Raw genomic sequence first — 12,022 nt, forward strand, 5'->3', positions numbered from 1 at the left:
TGATTTTAAGTCCAGAGATGAGGGTTCATTTTTCCTTTTATGATGTTTCTGGCTATTCAGGAAGCTTACCCTTCCAAATAAATTTGTTAATTGTGTTTTTAATTTTAAAAAATGCTGGTGGAATTTTTATCAGGGTTGCATTGAATCTGTATATCAGTTTGAGTAGAAATGACATCTTAATGATATTTAGTCTTCTGATCCATGAGCATGGAATGTTCATCCAGTTATTTAGGATTTTTAAAATTTCTTTTAACATTGGATTGCAGTTTTCTGAATACAAGTGCTTTCCATCATTGGTTAAGTTTATTCCTGACTGCTTGAGTTTATCTGTCCCTATTTTATTTTCACCACTCTTTTGACACTTTTATTTACTTTTATTGATATAATCTTCATTTCCAGACTTTCTTCCAGGCCCCTCTCTCCTGTCTTTTCTCTTCAGGCTCTAGTACACCCCTTAGTATTTCCGAAAAATCTGGTCTCTTGATAAGAAATTCTCTCAGTTTCTGTTTATCTATGAATATACTAATCTTGCCCTCCTTCCACTCCCCCAAGGACATTGCAGGATGCTCTTCTGGTCTCCTGGATCCCCCAAACAGGTGCTTCACCAAGCTCCAGAGAGCTCTGGGTGTTTACTAACTGCCCTGTAGCAGGAGCTGACTGTAGGAATTCCTTACTCCGCCACCTGGTCTGTTTTCTTTTATTAGGCACTGCATATATACTCAAGAGATTCTTGCCCCTCTATTTGATAATGTCACAGAACTCCCCAGGATGGATTTTAATATTTTCTTGTTTATTGTGTGGATCTCCATCCACTGAGATAACACGCTATGGCAAGGTGAACGCGTTCATATTCCATAGATGCATGCCCCAGGTGCTCTCTTTCCCACATATCCCACATCTCACCACCGATTGCCCTGCACCTGTGACCCTCCCCTATCATATTTGTAGTTCAATCCAACTCCCAACCCTGCTCACCTGCACATCCCAGCATCATCAATCAAACTCACATTCCTGCACCCCCATCCACTGCCAAACCACCCCTTCCACCTAATAGCTTCTGCCCATATTGAGCATTGTCTCACCACACTCTAATCCTTCTCTGTCTCCTGATAATCTCTCTTCCAGATACTATGTCTATGAGTCTGCTCAGGATACTTAGGTCATAGTAGGGAGGTCATGCAATATTTGTCCTTTAGTGACTGGCTTACTTCACTCAACATAAGATTCATCCATGTTGCATGTGTCAACACTTCATTCCTTCCTACAGCTGAGTAACATTCCATTGTAGGTATTTACCACATTTTGTTCATCTGTTGATTGACACTGGGTTGCTTCCAACTTTTGGCATGCTGTTATGAACATAGGTGTGCATATATCTGTTCATGCCCCTGCTTTCAATTCTTCTGGGTGGAATTGCTGGATCATATGACAATTCTATAGTTAGATTCCTGAGGAACCACCAAATTGTCCTCCACAAAGGCTGCACCATTCTGCATTCCCACTAGCAGTGGTTGAGGATCCACCTTTCCTCCACATCCTCTCCAACACTTGTAGCTCTCTGTGGTTTTTTAACATTTAAAAAATTTTTTTTAATTTTTAAATTTATTCCCGTCCTCCCCTGCCTTGGGGCTTGCTTGTTGTCTGCTCTCTGTGTTCATTAACCGTGCGCTCTTCTGTGTTTTTACTTGTCTCCCTTTTTGTTGCGTCACCTTGCTGAGTCGACTCTCTGCGGTGCTGGCTGGTGGGGCGGCACTCTGCAGTGCTTGCTGGCTGGTGGCTCTCCTCAGTGTGTGGGCAAGCCTGCTTTCACAAGGAGGCCCCGGGACACGAAACCAGGGCCTCCCATATGGTGGACGGGAGCCCAACTGACTGAGCCACAGCTGTTTCCCTCTCTGTTTTTTGTTTTTTTTTTTAAGATTTATTTTTATTTATTTCTCTCCCCCCGCCAGTTGTCTGCTTTCTGTGTCCATTCACTGTGTGTTCTTCTGTGACCGCTTCTATCCTTAGCAGGGCACCGGGAATCTGTGTTTCTTTTTGTTGTGTTGTCTTATTGTGTCACCTCTCCGTGTGTGCGGCACCATTCCTGGGCAGGCTGCACTTTCTTTCACACTGTGCAGCTGAGCTTACGGGGCGCATTACTTGCACGTGGGGCTCCCCTGTGCGGGGGGGGGGGGGGGGGGGGCACCCTGTATGGCACGGCACTCCTTGTGTGCATCAGCACTGTGGGTGGGCCAGCTCCACACGGGTCAAGGAGGCCCAGGGTTTGAACTGTGGACCTCCCATGTGGTAGGTGGACGCCCTATCCATTGGGCCAAGTCCACTTCCCTCTGTTTTTTTTTGATAGTTTCCAGTCTAATAGGTGTAAGATGATATCTCATTGTGCTTTTGATCTGCATTTCTCTAATAGCTAGTGATGTTGAGCATCATTTCATGTGCTTTTTTTTTTTGTGTGTGTGTGTTACAGGAGCTGGGGACCTTATATGTGGATAGCTCAAACACTTAGCCATGTCAGCTCCCCTGAGTCGGTTTTTTTTTTCCCTCACTTTTTTTTTTTTTAGGAGGCATTGGGAACTGAACTTGGGATCTCCCATGTGGGAAGCAGGTGCTCAATTGCTTGAGCCACATCTATTCCCTCATGTTCTTTTTAGTCATTTGTATTTCCTCTTTGGAAAAGGGTTTATTCAAATCTCTTGGCTCCCCCTCCCTTTTTTTATAGGGTAGGTGAGAGAGTAAAGAGTTCATTAAGAAACAAAAGAGATAGTATACAACCCCAGACATGGGTGCAGTCATGCTACCGGGTGAGTTGTGTGCATGGGACCCCACAGTAGGGCATTTTTAAAGACCTTTCCTCCTCCTCTTTCCTAATGTTGGGGATGGGCTCCAGCTGTTTGTTATTCTGATTGGTTGCCTTTGATCCCTACCTTGTAGTTCTCAGGAGAACAATTAGGAGGCCTTTTGTTTGGAGTTTTCTAGGACCAATGGGGAGGCCTATTTGAAGTTATCTGGGGCTTCCTCTTGACCCTGGGGGAGTTCCAAATGGGATCTCATTTGCCCATTTTTAAAATGGGTTGTTTGTCTTTTTATTTTTGAGATGTAGGATTTCTTTTTATATGCTGGATATTAGACCCTTATCAGATAAGTGTTATCTCCCATGGAGTTGGCTGTCTTTTCACTTACTTGACAAACTCCTTTGAAGCTCAAAAGTTTTTAATTTTGAGGAGATCCCATTTATCTATTTTTTCCTTTATTGTTTTGGGTATAAAGCTTATGAAACCATTTCCTATGACATTCCTATGTCATTTCCTATGACAAGATCTTATAGATGCTTCCCTACATTATCTTCTGGGAGCTTTATGGTTTTGGCTCCTATATTTAGGTCTTTTCTCCATCTTGAGTTAATTTTTATATAAGGTGTGAGATGCTGTTCCTCTCTGATTCTTTTGGACATGGATATCCAGTTCTCCAAGCACCATTTGTTGACAAGGCCATTCTGTCCCAGTTGAGTGGGCTTGGTGGCCTTGTCAACTATCAGTTGACCAAATATGCAATGATCTATATCAGAACTTTCAGTTTGGTTCCATTGGTCAGTATGTCTGTCCTTGTGCCAATACCATGCAAATTTTTACCACCGTTGCTTTGTAGTATTCTTTAAAGTCAGGTAGCAGGATTCCTCCACTTTCATTTTTTTTTCAATATGTTTTTGGCTATTCAGGGCCCCTTACCCTTCCAAATAAGTTTCATAATTAGCTTTTACAGTTCAATAAACCATGCTGTTGTAATTTATTGGGATTGCTTTAAATCTGTAAATCACTTTGGGTAGGACAGACCTCTTAATGATGTTTAGTGGGTAGGACAGACCTCTTAATGATGTTTAGTCTGCCAATCCATGAACATGAAATAGTCTTCCATTTATTTAGGTCTTTGATTTCCATTAACAGTGTTGTGTAGCTTTCTGTGTACATGTCCTTTACATCCTCAGTTAAGGAACTGAACCAGGGACCTCTCCCATGTGGTAGGTGGGAGCTCAATTGCTTGAGCCACATCTACTTCCCAACAATTTTTTAAAAAGATTTTTTATTTTATTTATTTCTCCCCCCACCCCGCCCCACCCAGTTGTCTATTCTCTGTGTCCATTTGCTGGGTGTTCTTCTTTTTGTCTGCTTCTGTTGTTGTCAGCAGCATGGGAATCTGTGTTTCTTTTTTGTTGTGTCATCTTTCTGTGTCAGCTCTCCGTGTGTGCGGTGCCATTCCTGGGCAGGCTGCATTTTCTTTCATGCTGGGCGTCTCTCCTTACGGGGTGCACTCCTTGCGTGTGGGGCTCCCCTACGCAGGGGGCACCCTGTGTGGCACGGCACTCCTTGAGCACATCAGCACTGCAGGTGGGCCAGCTCCACCTAGGTCAAGGAGGCCCAGGGTTTGAACCGTGGACCTCCATGTGGTAGATGGACGCCCTAACCACTGGGCCAAGTCCGCTTCCCCCAACAATCTTTAAACGTAACCTCTTGTGATACTCTTTATTTCTGTGGGGTCACTGGTGATATCCCCATTCTCAATTATGATTTTATTTATTTGCATCTTCTCTCTCTCCCTTTTTTCTTTGTTAATCTAGCTATGGATTTGCGATTTTATTAATCTTCTCAAAGAACCAGATTTTGGTTTTGTTAATTCTAATGTTTTTTATCCTCAATTTCATTTAATTTTGCCCTAATCTTTGTTGTTTCCTTCCTTCTGCTTGCCTTGGAATTAGTTTGTTGTTCTTATTTTAGTTCCTTCAGGTGTGCAGTTAGGTCTTTGATTTTAGCTCTTTCTTCTTATTTAATGTAGGCATTTAGAGCTATAAATTTCCCTCTCGGCACTGATTTAACTACATCCCATACATTTTGATATGTTGTTTTCTCATTTTCATTCAGTTTGAAGTAGTTACTGATTTCTCTAGCATTTCATCCTTGACCCACTGATTGTTTAAGAGTGTGTTGTTTAACTTCCATGTATTTGTGCCTCTTCCAGTTCTGTCCTTCATTGATTTCTAGTTTCATTCTGTTGTCAGAGAAAGTGCATTGTATAATTTCAATCATTCTTAATTTGTTGAGGCTTGTTCTATGACCTAGCATGTGGTCTCTACTGGAGAATAACACATGAGCACTTGAGAAGAATGTACATCCTGTTGCATTTGGGTATAATGTTCTGTATCAGTCCATTAGGTGTAATTCCTCTAATGTATTATTCAGTACATTAATACTCATCTGTTTCTTTTTTATTTTTATTTTTTTAAAGATTTTATTTTATTTATTTCCCCTTCCCCCCTGTTGTCTGCTCTCTGTCCATTCATTGTGTGTTCTTCTTTGTCCGCTGGTATTCTTGTCATGCGGCACTGAGAAACTGTCACTTTTTTTGTTGTGTCACATTGCTGCATCAGCTCTTCGTGTGTGTGGTGCCACTCCCTTGTGGGCTGCACTTTTTTGTGCAGAGCGGCTCTCCTTGTGGGGCGCACTCCTTGCGTGTGGGGCACCCCTACGTGGGGGACACCCTTGTGTGGCATGGCACTCCTTGCATGCAGCAGCACTGTGCATGGGCCAGCTCACCACATGGGTCAGGAGGTCCTGGGTATTGAACCCTGGACCCTCCTTATGGTAGGCGGACGCTCTATCAGTTGAGCCATAACCGCTTCCCCTATTTCTTTACTGAGCCTCTGCCAAGATGTTCTGTCTAATGGTAATACTGATGTATTAAAGTCCCCCAATATGTTTGTAGAGGCCTCTACTTCTTTCCTTAGTTTTGCCAGTATTTTCCTCAAGTATTTTGGAGTTCCCTGACTAGGTATATAAATATTTATGATTGCTATTTTTTCTTGATAGAGTACCCCTTTTATTTTTTATTTTTATTTTTATTAACAAATTTTATTGATACATATTAATAAATCATCCTGCCATCCAAACTATACAACAATGGTATTTAGTATAATCACATAGTTGTGCATTCATCACTTCAAACATTTTTAGAGCATTTCCATTATTCCAATAATAATAATAATAATAAACAAATGCCAACCAAACAAAACTCATCACCTCTTAATCTCTTTATACTTCCCTTGCTATACATAGCTGCTATTCTTTCTTTTGTTCTAATATATTCATATTTATATTTTATACAAATAGTCTTATTTATGAATATCACCCATATTAACATTTTACATGAGATTTCACTGTTATACAGTCCCATGTTTCATTTTTTAGCTTTCCTTCTAGTAATATACATGACCTTAGACTTACCTTTTCAACCAGTCATACTCCTCCAATAGCTCTGCTAGTTACAAACACTGTGATGTGCTTTCACCATTTCTATTCATTTCCAAAGATCTACAAACAGCTTTTTTTTTAGCCAATTCTACGTAGATTAAACCTCAGCTTTCCATTCTCTACCCTCATTCTTTTTTTTGTTGACCTATATTCTAATTTTTAACTCCATGAGTTTACATAATATTATACATAAAGTTCAAAATAGCACTATCATACAGTATTTGTCCTTATGTGTCTTGCTTGCTTCACTCAACATAATGTCATCCAGGTTCATCCATGTTGTCATATGCTGTAACAATTTCATTTCTTTTTACCACTGTATAATATACCATCGTGTGTATTCACCACAATTCATTTATCTGATCATCAGTTGTTGGACACCTGGGTTGTTTCCAACTTTTGGCACTCATTAATAATGCTGCTATGAACGTTGGTGTGCAGATGTCTGTTCATGTCACTGCTCTTAATTCTTTTGGGTATATCCCTAGTAATAGTATTGCTGGGTCACATGGAAAGTCTATATTCGACTTCCTTAGGAACTGCCAAACAGTCCTCCACAGTGGCTGTCCAATTCTACATTCCCACCAACGGTGAATAAGCGTTCTTATCTCTACATCCTCTCCAACATTTATAGTTTTCTGACTTTTTAATAGAGGCCAGTCTAATTGGAATGAAATGATATTTCATTGTAGTTTTCATTTGCATTTCCTTATTGCTAGTGATGTTAACATTTTTCATGTGTTTCTTTTCCATTTGTATTTTTTCTTTGAAAAATTGTTTTTTTCAAGTCTTTTGCCTATTTCTTATCAGGTAGTTTGTCTTTTTATTATTGGGTTGCATGATCTCTTTATATATCATGGATATTAAATCCTTGCAGAATGGATATAACTCAAGTGGTCGACCACCTGCTTCCCATGTATGAGGTCCTGTGTTTGATCCCTGGTACCTCCTAGAAACGAACAAGCAAAAACACCAGCTCTGGAGAACACATGTATCTCAGTGTTTGAGAATCTGTTTCCCAAGTGTGAGATCCCAGGTTAAATCCCTGGTGACCCCTCTTCCAAAAGCAAAAGACCAAAAAAAAACTTACCAAATACATGTTTGCCAAATATTTTCTCCAATTTCGTCAGCTGCCTTTTCCCCCTTTCAACAAAGTTCTTTGAGGTGCAAGAAGTGTTTAATTTTGAGGAGGTTGCATTTATCTATTTTTGTTGCTGCTGCTTATGTTTTGGGTTTAAGGTTAAGGAATCTACCGCTTACCACAAGATCTTCAAGATGTTTTCCTACATTTTCTTCTAGTAGTTTTATTGTTGTTGCTTTTAAATGTAGGTCCTTGATCCATTCTGAGTTAATTTTTGTATGAAGTGTTAGATAGGGGTCAACTTTCTTTTGGATATGGATATCCAATTCTCCCAGCACCATTTGTTGAATAGACTGCTCTGGCCCAGCTGGGTGGGATTAACAGCCTTGTCAGAAATCACTCGACTATTGATGTGAGGGTCTATTTCTGAACTCTCAAGTCAGCTCCATTGGTCACTCTGTCTGTCTTCAAGCTAGTACCATGCTGTTTTTACCACTGTAGCTAAGTAATATGCTTTGAAGTTGGAAAGTGAGAGTTTTTCAGCTTTGTTCTTCTTTTTTAAAGACATTTTTGGCTATTTGGTGCCCCTTAACCTTCCAAATGTAATTGATAATTGGCTTTTCCATTTCTGCAAAAAATGCTGCTGGGATTTTTATTGGGATTGCATTGAATCTGTAAATCAGTTTGGGTAGAATTGACATTTTAACAATATTTAGTTTTTAAATCCATGAACATGGAGTGTCCATTTATTTAAGTCTTCTTCAGTTTATGTTCTTGGTTAAGTTTATTTATTTATTTATTTAAAGATTTATTTTTAATTTATTTATCCCCCCACCCCTGCCTGTTGTTTGTACTCACTGTCTGCTTTCTGTGTCCACTTGTGTGCTCTCTGTGTCTAGTCATCCTCTCCTTAGGAGGCACTGGGAACCAAACTTGGGACCTCCCATGTGGGAAAGAGGTGCTCATTTGCTTGAGCCACCTTAGCTCCCTGGTTTGTCATGTCTTTCATTTTCTCCCCTCTTTGTGTTTCTTTGTTTCTTCATCTTGTTCCGTCAGCTCCCCTGCTTGTTGCATCAGCTCGCTTTCTCCAGGATGCACTGGGAACCGAACCTGGGACCTCCTATGTGGTAGGCGGAAGCCCAATTGCTTGAGCCACATCCACTTCCCAAGTTTATTTCTAAATATTTCATTCTTTTAGTTGCTGTTATAAGTGGAATTTTTTTTTCTGATTTCTTCCTCAGATTGCACATCAGTAGTGTATAGAAATGCTATTAATTTTTGCATATTGAGCTTGTATCCCACCACCTTGCTGAACTCATCTATTAATTCTAGTAGCTTTGTTGTGGATTTTTCAGGATTTTCTAGATACAGAGTCATATCATCAAGTGAATAGTGCAAGTTTTATTTCTTACTTTTCTATTTGGGTGTCTTTTATTTCTTTATCTAGCCTAATTACTCTAGTTAGAACTTTTAGCACAATATTGAATAACACCAGTGACAGTGAGCATCCTTGTCTTGTTCCTGATCTTAGCAAGAAATATTTCAGTCTTTCACAGTTGAGTACTATGCTAGCTGTAGGATTTTCATATATACACTTTACCATGTTGAGAAAACTTCCTTCTATTCCTATATTTTGAAGTGTTTTTTCTTTTTTTATCATCAAGAAGGAGTTCTGTATTTTCTCAAATGCCTTTTCTGCATCAGTCAATAGGATCATGTGATTTTTCCTTTCAATTTACCAAAGTGGTTTATTACTCTAATTGCTTTTCTTTTGCTGAACCACCATGTCATACCACCATATCATACCTGGGATAAAACCCACTTGATTGTGGTGTATAATTCTTTTAATGTGCTTTTGGATTTGATTTGCAAGTATTATGCTGAGGATTTTTGCATCAATATTCATTAGAGAAATTGGTCTGTAATTTTATTTTTTCATAGTATCTTTATCTGGTTTTGGTATTAGAGTGATGTTGGCTTCATAGAATGAGTTTGGTAGCTTTCTTTCCTGTTCGGTTTTTTGAAAGAACTTGAGTAAGATTGGTATTAGATCATCTTTGATTGGTAGAATTCACCTGTGAAGCCATCTGGTCCTGGACTTTTAATGTTTGGGAGGTTTTTGATGACTGTTTCAATCTCCTCACTTGTAATTTGTTTGTTGAGGTCTTTTATTTCTTCTAGGGTCAGTGTAGGTGGTTTGTGTGTTTCTAGGAATTTGTCCATGTCATCTACATTGTCTAGTTCTTTGGCATACAGTTGTTCCTATAACCTCTTGTGATCTCTTTTATTTCTGTGGGGTAAGTGGTAATGTCTCCCCTCTCATTCTGATTTGATTTATTTACATCTCCTGTCTCTTTTTTTCTTTGTCCAGCTAAGTGTTTGTTGATTTTGTTGATCTTCTCAAAGAACCATCTTTTGGTTTTGTTGATTCTATTGTTTTTTTTTTTTTTTTGTCTCAATTTTATTTATTTCTGCTCTGATCTTTCCTTGGCTTGGTTTGGGTTTAGTTTGCTGTTCTTTTTCCTAGTTCCTCCAGGTGAGCAGTTAGACCTTCAATTTTAGCTCTTTCTTTTTGTTTAATGTAAGCATATAGAGCTATAAATTTACCTCTCAGCACTGATTTTGTGGTATTCCATAGGTTTTGATATGTTTTATTCTCATTCCATTTGTCTCAAAATATTTCCTGAACTCTCTTGCAATTTCTTTTTGACCCACTAATTATTTAAGAGTGTATTCTTTTATCTCCATATATTTATGAATTTTCCCTTTTTCCATTCATTATGATTTCTTGCTTCATTTCATTATTATCACAGAAAGTGTTTTGTGTAATTTCTTTTTTTTAAAATTTTTTTTATTTTTTATTTTTTATTTATTTATTTATTTATTTATTTATTTTTATTGACTTTGTAATAATATTACATTAAAAATATATATGTGAGGTCCCATTCAACCCCACCCCCCCGCCCCCCCTCTCCCCTGTAATTTCAATCTTTTAAAATTTATTAAGTCTTGTCCTGTGACACAACATATGGTCTATTCCAGAGCAGGATCCATGAGCACTTGAAAATAATTTATATCCTGTTGTCTTGGGGTGCAATACTCTATAGATGTCTGTTAGGTCTAGTTTATTTATCATATTACTCAAGCTCTGTTTTCTTATTTATCCTCTGTCCAGATGTTCTATCCAATATTGAGAGTGGTATATTGAAGTCTCAGTATTATTGTAGAGACATCTATTTCTTCCTTCGGTTTTGCCAGTTTGTGCCTCATGTTATTTGGGGCACTCAGGTTAAGTGCATAGATATTTAGTATAATTATTTTTTCTTGGTGAATTGTCCCTTTTATTAATATATAATGACTCTCTTCATCCCTTTTAACAGTTTTTGCATTTAAAAAAGCTATTTTGTCCAATATTATTACCACTACTCTTGCTCTGTTTTGATTACTATTTGTATGGAATATCTTCTCCAAACTTTCACTTTTAGCCTGGTTGTATCCTTATGTCTGAGGTGAATCTGTTTAGATATCATACAGATGGCTCATAATTTTAAAAAATCAATTGTATCAGTCTATGTCTTTTGAAAGGAGAGTTTAAGCCATTAATATTCAATATTATTACTATAAAGGCATTACTTACTTCATCCATTTTGTCCTTTGGCTTTCTGTTGTCATATTTTACTATTGTCTTTTTACCCTTTTCTTTAAACTTCTTAATAATCTTCATTTCTACACTCTTCTCCAAGTCTCTTGTCCTTGTTTTTTTCCTTTTAGGCAGCAGAATTACAAGTGTCTCTTGTAATTCTGGTCCCTTGGTAACATATTTTATCAGTTTTTGTTTGTGAAGACTCTGAACTTACCATAATTTTTTTTTTTGTTGTTGCTGGAATTTTTTTTTCCACTTTCTTTTTTCTTTTTCTGTCTTTATTTATTTATTTTTAATATTACATTCAAAAAAATATGGAGTGCTTCACGAATTTGCATGTCATCCTTGCGCAGGGGCCATGCTAATCTTCTCTGTATCGTTCCAATTTTAGTATATGTATGCCGAAGTAAGCACTCACCATCATTTTTGAAGGACAGTTTTGCCAGATACAGAATTCTTGGTTGGAAGTATTTCTCTTTTTCTATCTTAATTACATCATACCACTTTCTTTTCACCTCCAAGGTTACTGATGAGAGGTCTACTTAATGTTATTGAGGTTCCTTTGTATGTGATGCTTTGTTTTTTTGATTCCTGCTTTCAGAATCTTCTCTTTATCTCTGATATTTGTCATTCTGAATAGTATGTGTCTCAGGGTAGGTCAGTTTGGCTTTATTCTGTTAGGGGTGTTTTGTCCTTCTGGATATTGATATTTATATCTTTTATAAGGGTTGGGAAGTTTTCAGTCATTATTTTCTCAAATATTCTTTCTGCCTCTTTTCTGTCCACTTTTCCTTCTGGGATACCGATCATGTGTATGTTTGTGTTTCATGTTGTCATTCGATTTCCTAATACCCTGTTCCATTTCTTTCATTCTCTTTCTGTTCTCCTGCTTTTTTCCAGTTTGTATGTTCTGACTTCAAAATCACTAATTCTGTCTTTGAGCAATTCATGCCTCTAATGTGTTTAATCTCATTGTATTAGTCTGTCAAAGCAGTTCTGATG

At 38.1% G+C, this 12,022-nt stretch overlaps 1 non-coding gene across 1 annotated transcript; it reads right to left on the reverse strand.

Annotated features, from left to right (window-relative positions):
- Window positions 1-11,328: 11,328 nt before the first annotated feature.
- Window positions 11,329-11,432, reverse strand: LOC111765461 (U6 spliceosomal RNA). Its single transcript, XR_002797794.1, has one exon. It is a non-coding gene; the product is annotated as a U6 spliceosomal RNA (small nuclear RNA).
- Window positions 11,433-12,022: the final 590 nt, after the last annotated feature.

Source organism: Dasypus novemcinctus, chromosome 4 (assembly GCF_030445035.2).
Source record: "Dasypus novemcinctus isolate mDasNov1 chromosome 4, mDasNov1.1.hap2, whole genome shotgun sequence".
Classification (NCBI taxonomy): Eukaryota; Metazoa; Chordata; class Mammalia; order Cingulata; family Dasypodidae; genus Dasypus; species Dasypus novemcinctus.